The sequence below is a fragment of the Pelmatolapia mariae genome, linkage group LG10_11 (genome assembly GCF_036321145.2).
Source record: "Pelmatolapia mariae isolate MD_Pm_ZW linkage group LG10_11, Pm_UMD_F_2, whole genome shotgun sequence".
Taxonomy (NCBI): domain Eukaryota; kingdom Metazoa; phylum Chordata; class Actinopteri; order Cichliformes; family Cichlidae; genus Pelmatolapia; species Pelmatolapia mariae.
Window position 1 is genome coordinate 52,589,283 of NC_086236.1, and position 21,646 is coordinate 52,610,928.

General features: G+C 39.7%; 1 protein-coding gene across 1 annotated transcript in view; it reads left to right on the plus strand.

Moving 5' to 3' along the window:
• The first annotated feature begins 5,809 nt into the window (after positions 1-5,809).
• The window catches only part of oxr1a (oxidation resistance 1a), a 169,768-nt gene continuing 153,931 nt past the window's right edge, over positions 5,810-21,646 (plus strand). Inside the window, exon 1 of the mRNA XM_063487689.1 lies at positions 5,810-5,936. The gene's annotated coding sequence lies outside the window, so the exon portion shown is untranslated. The remainder of the gene's footprint in view (positions 5,937-21,646) is intronic.

Genomic DNA, 21,646 nt, shown 5'->3' on the forward strand with positions numbered 1-21,646 from the left:
TCAAGTGTTAGGCAGTCCATGACATCAGAGAATCGTCAGCAGAGAGGGAACATTAAGTTCTGAGTGGTGAGTGTTTTCCTTTTATTCCCCACAGATAGAATACAGTCAGACACCCCACCCCCCAACCCCCCACTCCCAAACCAGTTTTGTCATTAAACAGTACCTAGACAAAGGCAATCCTCAACAACAAACCCTGTTTAGATAGCAGGTGACTGGAGCCATGTAGGGAATTCATTGCGGTAATTAAAAAGTCTGGCTGGACTGAAATGATGAATGTCAGGTATTGACACACTGTCAGGCAGGCTGCGCGTGTGTTTGTGTGCTGATTTTGTTCCAGTGTAGCCGGGGTTGATTAAAGCTAATGACGCAGGGCCTTCTCAGCATCTTGCTTCTGTTCCAGCCTCGCATAATTAGGACTGAGAGAATAATGGTCTAATCACACAACTCTAGCTTCTCAACTACAGCTTCCCTCTGCAGCTTGTACAGCAGTCACCTGGCCCTTGGCTTCATCTGTGGTCCATCAAAACACCGGAGCCTGCATCCGCTGGGAAATCAAAGATAGCTCCTTCCGTCAAAGATTTAGACTTAATAACAGGATTCACCCAGTAACATAAAAAAAATTCTGATGATGTATGATGGCCTTGACTGCCAGACTGACTAAAGGCCAGTATTTGTTGTTTGTTTCTGTGGATTACTGTTGGAGGGCTCAGGACTTTACGCATGACCGATTGCTGACAAAGCTCAGATTTTAGAAGTGATTGAACTCTGACATCATCACATATAATAATAATGATAATAATAAATTTTATTTAAGAAATAAAGCCCTTTCAAAACACCCAAGGACACTGTACACAAGCAATAACAACAACAAACATAACAATTTACAAAATAATGAGGATAAAACATAGAGCAATTTATGGCTTATTAAAACCTATTATAGTTTTTTTTTAATTAACATGTAGTGTTTGTGTCCTTTAGCACAAACACAGTAAAAGAAGACTTTTGTATACAATTTGTGCATTTTTTTGTACAATTTGTTACTCTAATTTAACATTGCTCACAAACTAAATCTGCCCTCGAGCTAAATATAACATCTTCATGCTCCCAGTCAGCACAGATGAAAGGCCAGTCCTTCACTGCCAGGTCACCTCAACACCATCTTTTGCATCTGTGGCATTTCTGGAGGCAGGACCCATTTTTAAGGTGTTGCTGCTTTCCCCAACCCATCTCTGACATTCAGCACAGTCTCACACAATCCTTTTCATCTGTAGTTAGAGGGTACAACACAAACTGTATAAGGTGGGACAGCCACTGAAAACAGAGAACAGACCATCTGAGTGCAAATAATAACCTATTATTTTGACATTTCTGGCATTTTTCTGCTCCCATTCCTGCTGCCCGCTTTCAGCATTTGTTTTCAGGCAATACTATCCACTTTTGCTCTGCGCTACAGAGTTTCTACATGTATATGCAATGGAACTGTAATGGAGATAACATGGCAGGGGCACCAAAATCTATTTCCTGTTTGTCCTATCTGTTTTGTCACATAGCACAAGTTAACTGAATAACGTTCCTCACTGGCTATTGGTATCACCAAAGGTCATCATCAAATTCTGAAGAGGCATACACATCTCACTGTATGTTAGCTTTCCACTGTTAAAGGCATCTGACTGTATAGTGGTGTGATGCTCCACTACAGCCAGAACCTCCAACAGGAAACAGCTTGCTTGTATGTCATGTGAAATGGCAGCGTTGCTCAGTAGCTCTGTCTGTTAGCATATGTACTTTGAAAAACAAAAAATGTGCCAAAGACTTTTTGTGAAGACGAAACATCAGAGGTTTTTTTGGGTGGGGGTAGTTATGGTTTCCTTTAGGTGTTCACTGTGACTGAGCAAACTGTCTTTAGTAAGTGTTTCAGCTGATCACGTGTTCACAAGCCAAATCTCACTCTGCTAGCAGCTAGCAACTGCAGCTGTCCAATGTAGTAGAGTATAAAGAGTAATCTTTCTCTCCGAAATATGATAATAAGAAAAAAAGCAGCATAAAGTGAAAACACTTAAAGTAAATACTTTGCTGAAATATGTTAATGATAGCGTTTCACTTGTCAAAGATTAGTACGCTGGTGTTAGCATTTACCTTAAGCAGCCTCAAGAGTTGAAAGCATGATTGAAAGTCTTTTAGACTTATTGAATTAGGTAATGAGTGAAATGAAAATCCCTGTATAGCCAAGGAGAATACATTATACAGGATGGTACAACATAGTAAATGTTTCAGTAGTGCCAAGAAAAACTACTAATTTTTCAGGTTTCTCCTGCAAATAAAAACTAATTTGCTAAATGTAAATTGCAATGCAGCTTCACAACAAAATCAATACCAAAGTAGCTGCACTTGATATGATTTCAAAATATGATGTTGCATATTATTACCTCTAGTAATGCTTATGTGAATGTGTATTCAGATACTTTCCACTTTTTATTAACTATATCAGTCTATAGGTTCCACCCATGGAGCATGAGATCATGTTGAATTTTTTTTAAACTATTTTACATTTTATCTAAGATTGTATGCAATATCTCCTAGGCAATTTACTCAGACTTACACGGATGAGAAATTCATATTTACTGCTACCCAGTAAGTCTCAAAGCAAATTAATTTGTGCGCCACCATTTACATTTTTATGATTGGTGTGAGAAAAGACACGCACACACAACCCTAAATGTTATTGCTGCAATAAAGTGCCTCTTTAACTAATTTCTGATTAATGGATTTGTTGTTCCATGTGGCACCCATTGTGTAAGCTCATGTAATTTCTAATTTTTTAGTGCGTCCCTTTTGTGTTCTGTAAATGATCCAGAGTGAAAAGCAACCTATACACAAGCCTTTCCTTTAACTAAACAAGCTGTTTCTCAGGAAATGTACTGTCTCCTTTATTTATTTATGAGTGAGCTCTGGGGTGTTCAGGAGGGTAGGCATCACAGGCATCTGTCATCAGCGCTCAGTCTTCAAACTCCACGTGGTGCTCATCGATTTTAGCCTCTCACTGCTGAAGAGCCCTATCAATCAATACAGTAACAAGTCTTCATTTATACTTGAGAAATGCCGTTTCCAGCTCAGCGGGCATGAACTCCTGGTGTTGCCCATGTAGCCATAAATGTTCAATTCTGAATTTAAAATTTTGGCTTTGGGCCTTATCTCTCCAACATGGCTGTACATCATCTGGTCATGGCACAACGAAACATAAGTGTGTGTGAAGGCTCATCTGCCTTCACACACACATGAACTTTAGTGACATCCCAATGTGTTTAATATGTCGGCCCACCCTTTGCAGCCATAACAGCTTCCAGTCTCCCGGGAAGGCTTTCCACAAGGTTTAGGAGTGTGTCAAATTGAATTTTTGACCATTGTGAGGTCAGACACTGATGTCGGATGAGAACGCCTGGCTCGTCTCTGCTGTAATTCATCCCAAAGGTATTCTTTTGGGGTTGAGGTCAGGACTCTGTGCAGGCCAATCAAGTTCTTCCACACCAAACTTGCTCATCTATGTCTTTATGTACCTTGCTTTGTGACTGGTGTGCAATCATGTTGGAACAGGAGGGGCCAACCCCAAATTATTCCCACAAAGTTAGTAGTATGAAATTGTCCAGAAATGGTCCACGCACCTCACCATCTGCTCACTCTACTCTGTGATTTGTGGCTAAGTTGCCGTTGTTCCTCGTCGCTTCCACTTTGTTATAATACAGTTAACAGTTGACTGTTGAATACCTAGTAGCTAGGAAATCTTACGACTATATTTCTTTCACAAAGTTTGTAGAATTCAATGATTTAGATGTGTGACTGAATACTTTTGGCAATATAGTGTATAATATAGTTTAAATGTTAAATGAAAGCACAAGTATGGACAGCATCCTTTTAAATGGATTCTTTCCTGCACCATAGGGTTGCATCCCTGAATCCACTTTGTTGTCTACAATTGCTATATTGTATTTTGCCTCTTCTAATACAATCAATCAATCAAGCCTTTTATTTGTCACATGTAAAGTTTACGCCTGCAGTGAAATTTGCGTATCGAAGGAGCTTCTTTTGGTGTGCAGTACTTTTCTCTTGAGACTGATATTGTTTAAGCATTTGGGAATACGTTAGGTATGTCATCACCTCTTGTGCATTCAATAATAACCTAATATATACACTACTATACACAGCAGTTAACTTTAACCTATCTGTGGACTGTGATTAAGACAAATGTTATTTATTTTGATGAAATTTGTAAATGTACTTAATTGTTAGTCTGTTCACACAGCTAAAAGGTACCTGGGTGTTCACCTGAATAATAAACTGGACTGGAGCCACAACACTGATGCTCTTTACAGGAAGGGTCAGAGCAGACTCTACCTGCTGAGGCAGCTGAGGTCATTTGGAGTACAGGGAGCGCTTTTAAAGACCTTCTATGACTCTGTGGTGGCATCTGTCATTTTTTACAGTGTTGTATGTTGGAGCAGCGGTTTATCGGCAACTGAGAGGAAGAGGTTGGATAAACTCATCAGGAAGGCCAGCTCTGTTCTGGGATGCACCCTGGACCCAGTGCAGATGGTGGGAGACAGAAGGACTCTGGCCAAAATAACATCTCTGATGGACAGAGTCTCCCACCCCATGCATGTAAATGTTGTTGAACTGCAGAGCTCCTTCAGTGACAGACTGCTGCATCCTAGATGCATGAAGGAGCGTTTCCGCAGGTCCTTCCTCCCTGCAGCTGTCAGACTGTACAATCAGAACTGCTCCCAACAAACATAGATGTTTACATCAGCACTGTAACTGCAATAAGTTAATCAACCGATTCGCACTACAACCTGGTTTGCCTCTTATCTGTAGTTATTTTTATTTAATTTAATAACTGTACAGTACTCTCTGTATATAGTAACCATTGTCCTTAATGTAAATATGTAAGAAAAATTGTGTATGTTTCTGTTCTGTGTCCTGTGTACTGTTTGTTTGTATATGTGTGTTTTTGGCTGCTGTTACAACCATATTTCCCCTTGTGGGACAATTAAAGGATTATTCTATTCTATTCTATTCTAAAAATAATTAAGAACATTCTAAAGCACTGTTCTGCCTATATTATAGAAGTTCTAGTACTTTCAAGCATTTCTTTCCTCCCCTTTGTTTTTCCTTTTTTTGTACCCTTTGTCTCACTTTTTACCGTTCCACCAGTGTACTTCTTGCTTCAAGCTTATCTGACAGGTTTAGTTAATAGTTTCTTTACAAGTTAAGATTCTGAAACACCTGCTCAGTTTATGCATGTTCATACATTTCTACATCTAAATTACTACTAGTCGTTATGCCACACTTTTTATGGCATACTGCCGTACCTTATGACATTTTGCTTTTTTTATTTTTACTCAAGTAAATAAAGTTTTATTTATATCTCTAATGTTTATTTTGTATTTAAAAGTAAATGGGATAAATGACTTCTTTTTTTGACAGCCTGTTAATATTATTATTAGTAGTAATATTAGTATGGATATCATGTGATCATTAGCTGGAGCCAGAACAAACCCTAATAGTTCCACAGTCTTAAACCCGTTTAAGCTTAGTGGGTCTGTTTTTGCTCACTAGAATCGTGTATTTCTTCCTTATCTGCAGCCACTGTGTCATTTTTATTCCTGCAGTGTATCTGAGGATGACAGCTCTCCCCCTACCCCTCCCCTCTCCGCTTTCTCCGCTCTGCCGGGACGCCTGCCCGGTTTGGTTTGGTCCGCTCCTCCCCTCTCCTACGTCTCACCGATGGTAGTTTCTATTGGGAGAAGGTCAAATGACTCCGCATGTCTGCCTCTGTGTACATTCCTGCCGTGGCGCACGCCTGAAGAAGAAGTACTTGTAACAGTATCGCGAGTGTGTTTGCGAGCATCCGAAAGGCGGCATCGCGCAATGTCCCTCTGAAAGTAAGTACCGATGCGCAGCGACATGTTTGTTCTCTGTCAAACGGATAGCCCGGCTTCTTCTTTCTTTCTTTTTTTTTCTTTTTCACATGTGGTCGGATAAGTCGTTTCCTTATAAAGCTTTAATGTTTGCAAAGTGTAGTGTTTCTGTGCGGATGCTACAGCTTAGGAACCCGGATGGTTTAAAAATAGTTCCTTGGGGATGCTTGGAGTCTTGTGATGCTTTCAGTGGTGCAGGTGAAATTCAGGTGAAGGGAGGCTCTATTCCCACTAAACAAATAACGTGAGCTGCTTGTTCTTCATGCGCCTCAGCGGTACTTACATTAAGATCAGTTTTACCTTTGGCGCTCCTGCTGCATTTTCGCTATCCTGGAGTACATTATAGGAGCTTAATGAACGAATACAGCTCTGAGCAGCAGTAATAAGCCACATTTAGTTCTAAATAATGCAGAGGTAAAGGGAAGGTAAACAGTAATCAAAAGAAAATGGGAATTCAGACTATTCATCAGTACGAAAGTGTATTTGAACCATGTTTACATTATTTACTCAACAGCAAATGTTATCTGAGGTCTGTGCTAACGTGGGAGCATGGAAAGTTCACTCCTCAGCAACTAGAAAGCTCTTAGGAAGGTAGACTTAATGAAGTGAGTCATCTGAGTGTGGCCACAACTCCCCTCCCCTCCTCATCTTCCCCTGCAGAGTAGTATGTAGCTAACTAAGCCTATTACACCATTGCATAATGCAATAAGGTATTCCCATAAGGTGCAGAATGAGCTGCCTCTGGGAGTCAAGTGGTGGAAGCCTGTGTATTGTCCTTTTAATCACTTATTATACATGCTGGTAAAACATATAAGGGAGAAGGTAGTCACGAACACAGAGCTAACTAAAGGGAGATGGATCACTGTCCACAGACACGCTGGCTTCACTGATGTGAAAGGTAGCTTGGTCAAGGCCAGCGAGACGTTCAAGGTCAAATCAGAGTGAAAACGGGGAGAGGAGTTGTCAAGTAAAGTGTCTGATTTTTGTGATGACTGCTCATCTTGTTTCGCTTGCTCAGATGATCCTTCATGCTGCTCAGGCAAACTGTTTTCTAACAATGCTGCCATCAATCCATGTAAAAAAAATTCTTTAAAAAGAGCTACAAAAAGCATTTTCTAAAGAATCATCTTTCAAAGGTTGGGAGAAGTTAAAAAAGAATACCAGTGTGTTTCCTGTACGCTAATGCAAAAATCTCTTAATTGCATGTTTTGTTAATATCCAGTAAAATATAAGAAAACACAGTTTGGTAATGTGGCATTTTGCTTAAAAAGTAACTTGGATTATGTAATTTTTCATTACTACTGCCATTTATAAATAAAAAATAGTTTAGGCATAATTCAAACCAATTGTCAGCTTTTGTCATATATACTCGTAAACTACAACGCTATATTTAGACTGTGTGTTAACCTTCCTGTATATATAATATGCTCAAAGACAATGATATTTGAAAAGCCATAATGTTTTTTTTAATATACAGTAATGAATTGTTTAGAAAAAATATTTGACAGTTGAGCGTTGTGTTGTTGTAACTGAGTGTTTAGCTCTGCTACCAACATTTTAGACATGTCAAGACTAGGGCTTGCAAAAACTTGGTACTGAGATAGGCCAACAATCAACAGTAAAAACAACTATCGGATTAGGGTACTACTTTGCAACATTTTCAGTGCCAGCAGTGCTGTCTTTGCCTCATCCAGCTGACACACAGCTTCACATAGCACTGCTGCAGACAGGCAGACACACCGCCTTCCCTTTAGTGGCAGCATGAACTGTAGTCTGTGTTCACAACCACTGAACAACATTTTATGAGGGTTTTCAAGGAGTCAGTAAAGCTCCCCTTTCAACAACATTGCAGTATTAAACAATTAACATACATATTAACCTGTTCAACTATTAGTAATTACCCAATAGCAAGATTAACCATCTGTTTAGTTATCATTAAGATAGTGGCTAACAGCTACAGCTGATAATAAAACAGTAATGTGAATGTTAGAGCTAAACAGCAACTGTTGAGTCCTTCCTGTCTGTAACACTAATAGAGAGTGCTAATTGGTTAGCAGCTGTACATTTGGGGTAACCGATGATATAAAAAAAAAACTTGTTCAGAATCTGCCATACGGTTCAAGACCGTAGAACTGTTACTACAGTAGAAAAAATGGTAGTGACACACACACACAGACACATGCGCACACACCTTCAGTCATGACTCTTATGATGAAATTTTTCATGGTCCTGCTGGCTTTGATTAATCCTTCACCCTGCAAACATCAGTGAGTTCTTGCCGTTACCAATTGATTACTGCATCGAGATTCACGTTGATGAAACTGAACTGTATTCACTTAGCGGAAATGATTTCATACATGCTGTTTTAAAAAGAAACAAATTCAATTAGTTGGCTCCTAATAAAATATATCCTTATCTGTATTTCAAGTGCATCAAACTGCGCTTTTATGCTTTCTGATCTTTTATTTATTTTTTTCTCCGCGCTGATAAGCTGAAGCTGTGAGGGACGAGGCTTGATGTCTATCAAGATAGCCACGAAAAAATTCGGTATCTCTCGACTGTGTGAGGCTCAACAACAACTGCAGCCTCCTCTATCTCTGCACACTCATTAATGCACACAGCTCTCAGGTAGACTGAGAACTTCTGCACTACCCTTAGAATACAGGCAAAAAGTAAATTGCAACATGAGATCAGACAGTGTTTCTTGAAAGCACTCTTTGGGAAGACTTATTTAAAGTGCTGCTAGTAGACTTTTAAATAAGCCCTTATATGTAGCACAGACTGCTTTTACCCTGAGGGCATGCTGTGATGTAAAGGTCAAGGTGTAGGCGATAACCCCGTGAGGCTTCGTGCACATATAAGTGGTTCCACTGGGATTCTGTGGTTTCTAAGCACCGCAGTTCAATGTAAAGTTCCTTATTATACCTGATTTATCATCATATAGACCCTTTTGCTGCCTACGTCATCAAAAGCATGCGTGTGCATTTTGGCAGCGGAGGTAAAGCGTCATCCCATTAATTCAGATAAGGATGACGAGACAACACAGTTGTAAAGCTTGATTTAAAAGTGTTATCATCATAAAAATGTTGGGTTGTTGCGTGTTTGGCTGTCAAAATCACTCCTCTACAAACAGCGGGTTGAAGTTGTACAGAATTATAACGGGATCCCAGCCGTTTCTGAGAAATCTGAGGCGTCTGTGGTAGCAAGCCATTAAACGTGTTGACGAAAGTTGGACTGAGGACTCAATCAGAAATGCTCGCATTTGTAGCGCCAATTTACATCAGGTAAGTTATTTATCTACTCTGGTCACACTATAATTCCTGCTTTATATGAATAATAATATCTAAAGTAAGCTGCATTAGCAGGTTTGCTATTTGGCTATTAATCAGTGTAGTGTGACTGTCTGGATCAATGTCCTGGTAAGGATATATATTTTTTAGAATCAACCAATTTGTTGTGAGCTTGTGCCTGCATGTCCTAACTTTTCACATTTCTGTATTAAAGCTGAAGAGGATATCCCAGTCCCAAGGAGAGAATATGATGATCTAAACCTGAGATACACTCAGCTTCAGAATGACTGTCAACCTGCAGCAGGAGAAAAACTTCAGGCTGAAAATGCAAAGCTTAGAGAGGAGCTGAAAAACTCTGCGTCTTCCTATGCCACTATTAAATGCAAAATGGGGCAAATGCTTTTTTTCACAGGACTTACCTCCTTTATCTTTGAATATAACAGACAAAATCACAGACAGTGTAGAAATAATTTGCCAAAATCTCATTCTGCAGGATCATCTTATTGGTTTTTGCTAATGAAATTAAGAGGGGGCTTAAATAACACTGATTTAGCCTACCTACAGATTTAAGGTATTAAAACCCACCATATCAAATGTATTGTTGCATTCACTATAATGTTGTCTTGCTGTTTCCTCCATGGTTTCACCTTAAAGAACAGAAGTTTTGTTGTACTGCATTATATCCATAATTAATTTTGCTGTTTATCGTTGTGGTCACATGGTGAAATTTAGTACTTGTGATCCGACTAGCACTATGGGTGTGCCAGTGGTGTTATCTTGACGCATTCTAGTGTTTCAAATTAATGATGCTGCATTTAAGTTTGTGAAATGTTTCTTCACTTTTCACCTTTATTTCCTGTGGTGAGAGTTCCCTGAGTGAGTGTTAAATAAAGCAGTCAAGGGCTCCGGCAAGCCTGGTTGTTCCTCCGTATCAGTGTCCAGTGACGTTGTTTCTGTGTCACTGTTCCCTAGACTTGTCAGCACTGCAGCATCTAGGTCCACAACCTTTAGTTCCCGGATGTCATCATCGGTCAACTCTGATGACTGGGTAATAAGAATACATAATTATTATGCCGAGTATTTAAAGAAATATATAAAATATATTTTATGAAGCTTGATCATTTTTGTTCAAAACTCATGAAGCAGAGTATTAAAACATAAACGGTACACAACAGTGAGTAGCCAATCTAAGGAATCCAAATTTCGAAATAAATAATGTGAAGGCAAAGCTCAAACAAAGAAAAAAAATACTGAAATGACTGAGTGTCTATAGGTCCTTATGATTTTTTTTTTTTTTTTAAATAATAAAATAAATTGCCGTTGGGGAAAAAGTCTTTATTCATCAAGCTCAGGTCCTCTACTAGAGGCCTGGGAACTTGAGGGTCCTGCGCAGTATCTTAGCTGTTCCTAGGACTGCGCTCTTCTGGACAGACATCTCGGATGTTGTTTCTGGAATCTGCTGGAGCCACTCACCTAGCTTGGGGGTCGCTGCACTTAGTGCTCCAATTACCACTGGGACCACTGTTACCTTCACCCTCCACATCTTCCCGAGTTCTTCTCTCAGCTCTTGGCATTTCTTGAGCTTCTCATGTTCTTTCTTCCAGATGTTGCTGTCATTCGGTATAGCTACATCTATCGCTCTATCACCGTCTGTATCTGGAAGTCCCACAGGATCTTAGCGCGGTCATTTTCCACCACCCTAGGGGACGTCTCCCATTTTGACCTCGGGACTTCCAGGCTTTGTCAGCACAGATGTTTCTGTATACTATGCCGACCACTTGGTTATGGCGTTCCTTGTATGCCTTGCCTGCTAGCATCTTGCACCCTGCTGTTATGTGCAGGATTTTATCAGAGGCATCTTTACACAGCCTGAACCCCGGGTCTTTCCTGGTGTGATAGACCCCAGAACCAATAGTCTTGTGCTGAGAGCTTGTCCCTGTGCTGCCACAAGGAAGTCAGTTGCCGGTCATCAAAGTTAATCTGTTTAGATAGTTTGCATGATCTTTTGTGGGTAATCCCTTTGTCTAGATTGACAGACTCTTACATCTCCTTTCCCAAAATGTGTGCACATCCTTACCTGTGTTATTACTGTTTACAAATTGTTAAAGGATCTATGGTGCTTGTGAGGATACATACAGCTGCATACAACCATATAAGCCACTTAAACAAAAATAATGCCGTTTGACAGGCATAATATAGTATCTTTTGCTGCGACAGCAACAAGTATAACAATGAGTGTCTACAGCCATCTGTAAAACATGGTGAAGGCTCTGTCATGGATTGGTCTCCCAGATTCAGTACCTCAGCATTATTGAAGGAGTACAGGATCACCTTGATAGCATATGGAAGAAAGAAGAGTTTTGAATTTCCTTTAAGAAGCCTGGATAATTATTCCTATTTGAGGTATGCCAAAATACACAAGAAGTGGACTGAAAACCAGTGGCAACAGATCTACTACAGTGAGTGTCTACAGCCATCTGTAAACACAGTGGAGGCTTTGTCAAGGAACAAAAAATCATTCAAGAAGCCTGTTAACTATTAATGTAGACTACTTCATGAAGAAATTACAGAAAGCTGTTTAAAAAAAGTTGAGGCTGTGTTGAAGAAACACGTGGCCATACCAAGTTCTTTACTTTATTAAGCTTTTCCTTATTCTCTGTCACACACACACTTAGTGTTTGCATGGTGGACAGAGCATGCAATCTAACAATGCAAATATGGAGGTGGACGTACAATAACAGCATCATAGATTATAATAGGCCCCTTTTGTAAATCAAACAAGCAGAACGTTAGCTATGAAGCACTAATTATGATGCATGATTATTTGCTCAATTTTTTGTGTGTTATCTGTTTTTTTTGGAAATTATTGGATTGGTTGTCACAGGAATAAAGCAGGTTTATTTAATATGAGCAGGATTAAATGACCAATGATGTTGCATTAATGTGGGTAGAACCAGTTGTGATCAATGCAAGTGAATGTTATGCAGTTGGGATCCTGTGGCGTACCCTTACTCATTATTCCAGGGGGCTGCCAGTGCTCCATTTTAAAAAAGGAATAATTGGTTTGTGTTTATTACCATGTTGAAATTTCTCTGTAGTCTACTCAAGTGTCCTGATTATAAACACAATATTAAAAAGAAGAATAAAAAAGCTTTAAACAAAGTCACGTCTGCTGGTCCTACAAGACAGAAGAGCCCCTTTCTTAACCCTTCAAAATCAGCCAGTTCATATTTTAGTGCACATAACATCATCAGTTATCACAGTCCGTCCGTCTCCCCCCCCCAGATTCATCTTCGTCCAATCACCTTTAAAAGGCTTAAGAACATTAATTGCTTTGTGTTCCATTGGTAACAATGTTCATGGATAATTCCTACTTACCCCTTTAACCCTCTGGAGTCAGTCCTACAAAACAAAAATAGATTGAAGCCAACAAAATAACCAAGCTTATGTTTTCTATGTTACGTTAGTTTTATATTAGTGTTATATCTTTGAACATGTCAATAGGTGTTTGATATTCAGGTATTTGTTTTAATGAAATGTTGCAAAGCACCATTTGCTAGCAGTGGTTGGTGCTGTCCCAAAGTGTGGAGTAGGCCTAGGCTTAGGGTTAGCACATATGATGACTTTAACCTCAGAGGGTTAAATAATATTTTACATGTGCTTCCCTGGTCTATGGTGAGCTGCTGTTTACTTGAAATATTAAAGTATCTATCATTAATACAGTTGACCTTTTCAGTATGGACATAGTTTTCCTTTGTCAAAGACCACAGGAGCACGCACTTATTCATGATGAAGCAACAAATCTGACTGGTTGCTTTGAAGATCTGAACAAATACAGTTATCCTGACTAAGATCACCCAATCCTGGATCACCCAGTGATTCTTGGATCAAATGTTTTATGACAGACATATTAGCTAAATGTGGATATATTTAAAAAGGAATTACATTTTTGCCTGCTTACTTTTTTCGGTTGCTTTTTTTTAAAATTATTTTGCAAGCACTCACATTGTATACTGTGTTTTCAGTTTTTTCGGTGTACTGTACCAGCAGTCTGCATTGGAAGAATAGGGAAGTGTGGTTTTGCAGAGCATAAACAGAGGGATACAGACAGGGTAAGGAAGGAGATGGTCCTGAGTCCACAACAAGACTATTAGATAATGACAAGGCAGTGACACAGATGATTTGTTGCCTTCTGTTGTAATGTGATTCCAGGAGTCTAGCTGAAAATTCATTTTAAGCTTTCACAAAATACATTCTTCCATTATGGAGCTTGGTGGGTTTAAATAATTTAAAACATTGTTTTCCAAACAAACAGGAATCTCCTGAACAGGACGGCGCTTTCATGGCACTTGATGCTTTATATGCACTTTGCTAGAAATAAATTCTCTTTACATCTAGACGTGGTTTATGTTATCTATAATGAGTTTACTGTGTATCTAAAAGAAAACTGTGATTAGTCAGCCACACTGCAGGCCATAAAGTGGCCCCCCTCTAGTCCTCCCTCATTTTGGTATAAATACCCCGAAGGCTGATTTGTTTTTCTCACCACTCCCTGTGCGATTCTTATGTCTGGCTCCCTCGCTCTTATCTCACTATCTAATGATGATAATCTAAAAAAAAAAAACATAAGAAGAAAAAACATCAAACAAAAAAAAAACAAATAAAAAAAAAGACAGGTGAACATTTGGGAGGGCATGAAGAGGAAGCAAAGGGTGTAGCTTACACAAGGGGGGTGTTTGGTTGGGTTCCATAATAGCGTTACGTACATACAGTAAACAGCTCCATGGGACTGGTTGGAGGATTAAAGAGGATTTTCCACGCTAAGCTACAGGAACTCAGCCCTGTGACCCCCTCATGTTTCCTCCTCCCTTTAGAAGAGCAGCAAACCAGCCTCCTCTCTCCTTTCAGGCTGCTTGGCCCGTTTTGCATCCACCCTGTGACCCACATTGGCGATTATATGGATAGGATAAAGAAGAGGGTGGGACCACTCTTTAGGATATTTTATAGTTTTATAGTGCATTTCCATCAAAGTGATTTGACAGCTATGAATCATTTGCTCTGTCTTTTTTTTTTTTTTTTACTCAGTTTGACATTTTCTGATGAATCTGCAAATCTTACTTTAATGACAACGCTGATGATAGTAATAGCTGTCCAGGTAAATTAAGGGCACGTCCTGAGCGCCTTTCCCGTACCCGTGAATGGAGTGACAATGTGACAGCCAGATGACATACATCACCAAACGGGCCCCACATAACTTGATGGGAGGAAGACAATGCCGTCAGCAAACTAAAATCTGATTAAGTTGAGTGAACATTGCCTTTGGTTCCACTTTGGGACACTGCTGGAAAGCTAATTGAATCAAAGCAAAGGGGATGGGGTCACTTTTGACTGACACTCTATGGGCATTTGTCTCCGTCAGCCTAACATCATGCAGGGAAGTGACTCAGCAGGGAGCCGTCCCCGACCCAAATGCATGCACGCCCTTAACTCGAACTGACAGTGTTCTAGGCTCCTGTACATACCTTGCCACAAGCAAGACTGCTGGAAAGCTGAGGTTTTCTCTTTTTATTTATACTTTTTATTTTAATTGTTGTCATCATGTGAAGCCCCTCCCCCCACCCACACACAAAAAGCAGAACTAGATCAACCCAGGAAAGCAGAGGTTCATTTTGTGTAAATGCTGAAATCAGAAGAGATTCTGATTCTAATGTCAATATTTGTCACTATTTCTGTAAATCAATCTTTTCAGTGACCATTTAAGTCTTTATGATAGGTAAAAATGGTTAGGTTGATTCAAGCATATGATTGGGGGGCTGCAACCAACCAATGAGGCCAACTATATTCCAGTCTTGACCAATTTGCTGCAAAGATTTTGTCTTTTTTTCTCTGTTTCTTTGCAGCTCCTGTGCAAGTTTTTTCTTTTTAGCAGAATATAATGCCAAAACAAATAAAATGAAAAAAGACTGTATTTTAGAAATTTAGTTTGCAGTACTTGCCACTTAGCTGACTATGATTCAACTGAGCAAACTAGTACGAGGTCAAGCAGTGTTTTCACAGTAAATTGCAAAGTAGTTTGTGAAATTTACTGGTCAAAAGTAAATGAACCATAACCCCATCAGCTTCTTGATATAACTCAACAATATACTTTATCTCTCTATATATGTGGGCATGTGTGTATTAGCCCCACACAAGTATACGAAAATGATTCTCTCGATTATTGTCGTGATTATTCATTGATTTAAGTGGCATAAATGTAATGTAAATATAACACTGCTTTCACATCCTTTCGATCCATTTATTGTACTTCATGGATGCATGTGAGAGATGTGAGATTCCTCTCTGTTTTCTCTGTGATATTTTTTATACACTGCAGGTTTTGCCAGTTTGGAAAAATAATTTTATGTCATATATTTAAGTTGACTGTTTCCCTTTTTATCTCACATCTTTTGGCATCTTTGGCCGAAAGGAATGCAACTCTAATTGTGATCATTGGGCTGGATGGATATGTGGACGCATTGAGCTTATGTTCAATGATTGATTAGCAGCCATTATTCTTCTTGGCCTTCATGCTTGAATTGTACTGCAATGTGATGTTTCCAGGTGGTTGTATAAGTTAGTTTTGTTGCTTTGGATATGATTTGTTCTTGGTTAACATCATCATCAAATCTCAAGTATTTCTAAATAGTGCATGATGATGTGAGGATGGATGAAGGACAGTTATTAAATCAGGCAGTGCAGATGATTAATAAGGAGGAAGTGAGGGCACTATGAAGAGAGTGGAAAGGAGGTTGGTTCAGATGACATACTTATGGAGGTATGGAGATATATAGGAGGAAGGGCAGTGGAATTTATGATCTGTAGTGAGAGTAGATAGCAGGTGGAAGAGAGCTTAGAGAGGTGAAGGTATGCCCTGGAGAGAAGAGGAGTGAAAGTAAGTAGAAGCAAGACTAAATACATTTTTTGTGAATGAGAGGGAGATGGATAGGAAGGTGACTATGCAAGGAGCAAAGGTAGTGAAGGTAAAATGAGTTAAAAATACCGGGGATCAACTATCAGAAGTAATGGACGGTGCACAAGAGGTGAATGGAAGATGGTGGAGTGGCCGAAGAAAAGTGCCAAGAGTGAAAGGGAAGGTTTACAAGATGGTAGTGAGACCTGCTGTGATGTATGGTTTGGAGACAGTAGCACTGGCAAGAAGACCGGAGGCCAAGCTGGAGGTGTAGATCTGAAGATGTGAAGTCTTTCATTGGGAGTGACCAGAATGACCAAGATTAGAAATGAGTACCTTCAGAGGGACAGCTCAGGTTGAGTGTTTTGGAGATGAAGTTAGAGTGACATGATTTGGATATGCGCTGGAGGAGGAATGGTAGATATACTGGACAAAAGATGTTGAGGATGGAGCTGAAGCAGGAGGAAAAGAGGAAGACCAAAGAGGAGGTTCACGGATGTAGTGAAGGGGGACATGCAGAAGGAGAGCTGTGCCAGACATTTGAATGTTGCTGTACATCTGTCTTTATCGTGGTGTTACTGGTCCGGGAAACTTCAAGCTATGTGGTGCAGGGAACATTTGTGATTGGTGCATGATCAGGGGGTGATTTAGGGAGAGCTTGATTTGCTTTTGCTTTGAGTTCTATTGGTGGAGCACACACTTTCGGTATTGCTCGAGTCAAGTCAAAATCTTAATCAAGATTAAAATTTGATTACTTGTGCAGCTCAAGTGTGTATATAGAAAAAAATATGATCAATATATCAGTATTTGGGGGTTTTACTCAATATTACTCACTCAAAAATCTCAATATTGGCAATATCTGCTATTTTAAATGAACAACTTTTACTGTGCTCCGCCTCTGAAATCTCGCTTCATGCATAACGCAGTTCTGATACTGGTATGAATCTAATCTGCTGTCCTTTGGCTATGAAACTAATTTCCCAAATTATCACTTTATTCCTTCTCTGAGTCTTCTTCTTCTGGCATAGCACACATGTACTAGCCAAATAAGCATATATTTTGCTTTTGAGCCCTGTGGCAATTCAGAACTATCTTACTGTAATAAAACGTTAGTTTGCTCCTCCGTGCAGTTTTTGTGACATCTCATGCCAGACAAAAGTCTAACAAAACAAAAAAAAAAAAGAGCTTGCCCAGTGTGAACTTGTGTGTGAGAGAAGCAGTAATTTAGGAAACATTTATAACCTGCTATATTTCCCTGTAGCTGGATTTTCATAAGCATAGTTTAGCTTAGAGCCAGAGCATGGTGTCTTTGAAATACGTATCCGTTATAATTCAGGCTACAATGAGACTCCCAGTGCTGTATTATAGGGTAGAATAAGTTAAATTAAACTGAAGAGCTCAAACGTATTAGCAGCAGGGAGCTTTTAAACATGTCAAAGCTATTAGCTTAATAATTATTTCTCTATAATATTTTCATCTTTTTGGTGTAAATCAATATGATTAATTAAGTGAAAGGCACTCAGAATCAGATACAATCAGTTGTCACTTTTAGCATCAATAATGGAGCGCTATTACATGAACATGAAACATAATGACTCCATTATCCCTCACGGCTGGCGAGTGGCTGGAAAAATTCTCGTGGAGATGTTTGGTTTGAAGGGGAAAAGCTCTCATGCAGGCAGATCCGGCGTAGCTCCAGCAATGACGCAGTCCTCAAACATATGCCTGTGTTCCTCCAGGAAATGCAGATAAGACGCCATCGAGAAGATAACAGCCGGCGTATTGCTACCATTAGCCCAACACAAATATGATAGTCAGAAATGACAGAGAGGGTGTTTATTCCTTGCCCAGTAATTGACTGAGCATTTCCATAATAGGATTGTGTTTCCTGCCAGGCTAATGTGACCCCTATTAGTTCAGGAAACGTACTGCAATCAGGCTCCGCGTGCGCCGCCAGACAGCCAAGAAAATGAATTGGGGAAAAAGGAGAAATGAGGGACCAGAGGGTGAGAGAGATTTAAACAATGGAGAGATGTAGACAATGGGACAGCCAGAGGGACCAGAGAGGGGAGCAGAAGGGAAGATGAGTCATATCACTGCACCAAATCGGGCCTTGATTGAAATGCCACTGCAGCTACTGTACTTAGATTTTAATTTTGGTTGGCCTAAATTGGATTTTAACTCACCATATCATTAAGCTTACATTAGACATGCTGTTCATACACTTATGCCTTGTGTTTAAGTCAAATGTCCAAATCAGGAGTTGAAAAAGGACCAAAAACAAAATGAGCATATTATCTCTGATATGAATGGAGCAGAAGTGTTTGTTTCTGAGGTACTAGAAAAAGAACAGGGACGTGCAGTGCTTAAAATACCTGCTGTATTTATGTGGCAAGTGCTTGAGTTGTTTTCTTTCCTCTGTGCATCTTTGTGGCTGTTACTGATTTAGCTGCATGCTGGCCCAGCTAATCCTGCCCCTGATCGATCCTCTACTACTCTTGCTCGCACTCTGGATTTTATCCAGGAACCATGTTGGCTCATGTCTTTATCTTTTCATCTCATCAGAGCACAGAGCAAGTGTCATGGAGAGTTTGCATTAACAATAGAATGGATTTGATACAGTGAGGCTGTGGCCTTGCTGGGAACCATTTGGCATGATGGCTGTCTAAACAATGTGCTGAAAAACGTGCTTAGCTCATCTTTGTTTTCTGTAAAGCGGCTGTGTCAGCCCCCAAGCTTAAAGCTTCCTGTGTTATGTCGAACACATCGCCACCGTGTCATTGATGGTTTACGATCGGCGGCTTTCAGCAGAAGTGCAGGTCTGAGCAGTAGGGATACCTGCTGTCCCGCTGTCAGTCCGAGGGATTCGCCTCAATCCATTACATGCTTGGATGCTGATAGTGTTTGTCAGGATGCTCTGCATGGCAATTAAGCTGAAACACAAGGCTGACTTAATGAAGCTCGGCAGGAAAACATTTTCAAACACGGTTCTGGCCATAGAGATAGAAGGAGATGAGGTCCACTCATGCCAGGAGAAACCACATGGCTCCATTCTTGCATTGTTGTGGTGTCTGTTCATGCACTGGTGGCAGTGCAGAAAGAAAATATCCACACTAATAATCTTTAGTGAATTTAGCTTAATGTGGCTACAGGTTCTTATGGTGGCATTATCAACTTGAAGAAAAGCTAACCTTTAAGAGCATATATGTTCATCTTGGATAACGATAGACTAAATATTATAATTAGCTAACGTGAGTAAAAGGTCTACGCCATGATCATCACTTACAGTGTGTTAGCTGAACATCACTGTCTTCCTTGTTGACTCATATTGGCCTATTAGAAAAGACAGTGTCAACTGTTTTGCTGTCTCATTCAATTTTGTGGCTTATGGCTTCACATTGGTATTATGTATCATGTTACTTATCAGTTTTCTTCTCTCATGCCTAAACTGACTTTTCTTCCTGTTAAAGGGAGTTGTTCCTTCCCACTATTGCCAAGTGTTTGCTAACAGGGGGTCCTCTGATTATTGGGGTTTTCTCTGTATTATTGTAGGGCCGATACCTTACAATATCACGTGCCTTGAAGTGATTGTTATTGTGATCTGACACTATAAAAATTGGAATTGAATTGAATGACGTCAAAGTGGCTACCTCCATCGTTTATGTACTGTTTATGGGTGTGTCTGTACTTAATATTTCACAGGTCTGTACAAAAGAAAATTATAATTTCTATTATTATTAGTTTGCCTAATAAACTATTTTAAACTTACGTCTCATTTCAATGACTGGTGATTTCCTTATTTACATACCCCAAGACTAAGTAATGTTTATCTGCACTTCTTAATAAATCAACACCACATATTCAATTAATTTATTACAGTTACAGTTATCTTTAAAGCTGTACTGAAACTGATTTGAAATTTGATGCTGTTGACTGATACAAAATCAAATCTGCTAATGATAACAGTAAGTCTTTGCATGGTTCAGTAAAAAGAACTCCTTCTCCTAGCGCACATTTGGTACTCTTACTGCTGGGACATAATTGTTAGCTCCCCTGGTGAAGAACAATTGTTGCCAGCCACCAGTTTGTGCCGGCCTTAGTTTGGTGTTTGAGTGACAACAACAGGGTCTACATCATCAGCAATGTGCACATCACTAAAGAAAGCTTGTGGTCTGTACAGGCTTTAGAAAATGTAAATACAAAAAAAAAAGAGTTTCATTTAGATATTCAATATGTTCACGGCTCACAAAACAGAAATGCTGGGTCCATTTTAATTAATGCTTATCTGAATTTCATACTGGCATCCTTTTTCTTTTCTTGTAATATGTTGCTTTAAATAAAAGGACACTTATTAGTCTGGCTTTGAAGCTGGCCTCACACTTAGAAAAAAATCTAACATTTTCAGTTTTTGTCTTTTCACTGTCGACCCTTGAAAGCTCGGCGGTTTGTTATTTTTCTGAGGGCAGCGCAGGGTTTGGTGAGGTGCTCTGTAATCATTTTAAGGCCCTGCGACACTGTGACGAATGCGAGGATGAGTCACATTTTAACAGCAACGGGAAAGGCAATTGTGGGACTCTTTGAAATTATCTGCCTGTATTCCCTGGGCTCTGAATTTTTCTCTCAAATTAGATAAACAGTTCGCTTTAATGAAATGAAATATTTGAAAATAATTGCCTTTCACTGTGCATGTACCTGCAACCCTTTGTGGTAAGGATTTTTTTTTTTCAAAATCTCATTAGTGTCCACCTGCTGCGTTTATGGTATGAAATGTTTTGGAAGTACAGCTGTTAGAAAAAACACTGATGCATTGTCGTAGCATTAGTCACCACACAGTTTTGGCTTGAGCTATCTCAACCTTTTTACTCGTACCAATGTGAGACTGACATTTTGTCAGTTTAAAAGCATGCAGTCCAAAGTTGGGTTGTTTAAAAGAAACTATATGAAAGAAAGGAAGGGGAGAAAAAGATGCTGGCTTTTTATTAGAAACTTTCTCTTTGTGTCTCCACAGCTGGGTAGGTGTGTCTGCCTCCGTTTGATTGGCAGCAGCAAACAGGCTGAGTCCCAGCAGGGGAACAGAAGACAAAGTAAACAAAGTTGTTCTGCGAGTCATGGGTAGACGATGGGATTGAAGAATAAGGACCACACCAGCATCTAAACAGGCTGAAGTGACATTTTCTGGTGTGTTTATATGCTGTTCAGTGAGCTGCAGCTGACAGACTAATTGGCTAGTTTGCCTCCAAACTGACATTAGCCGTGCTGTTTCACCCAGCAGATTTTTTTTTCTTTTTGGTGGCTTATTCAGGAGGCCGTGGGCAGGACGAAATGTGTTCACGTTTACAAGTGAGCGTGTAATTTTAATATTCGTCTCTAATTGCAAACTCATTTTCTCCTATTGCAGCGACACCGCGCAGAATGAGTAACAAAGTTAAATGTGC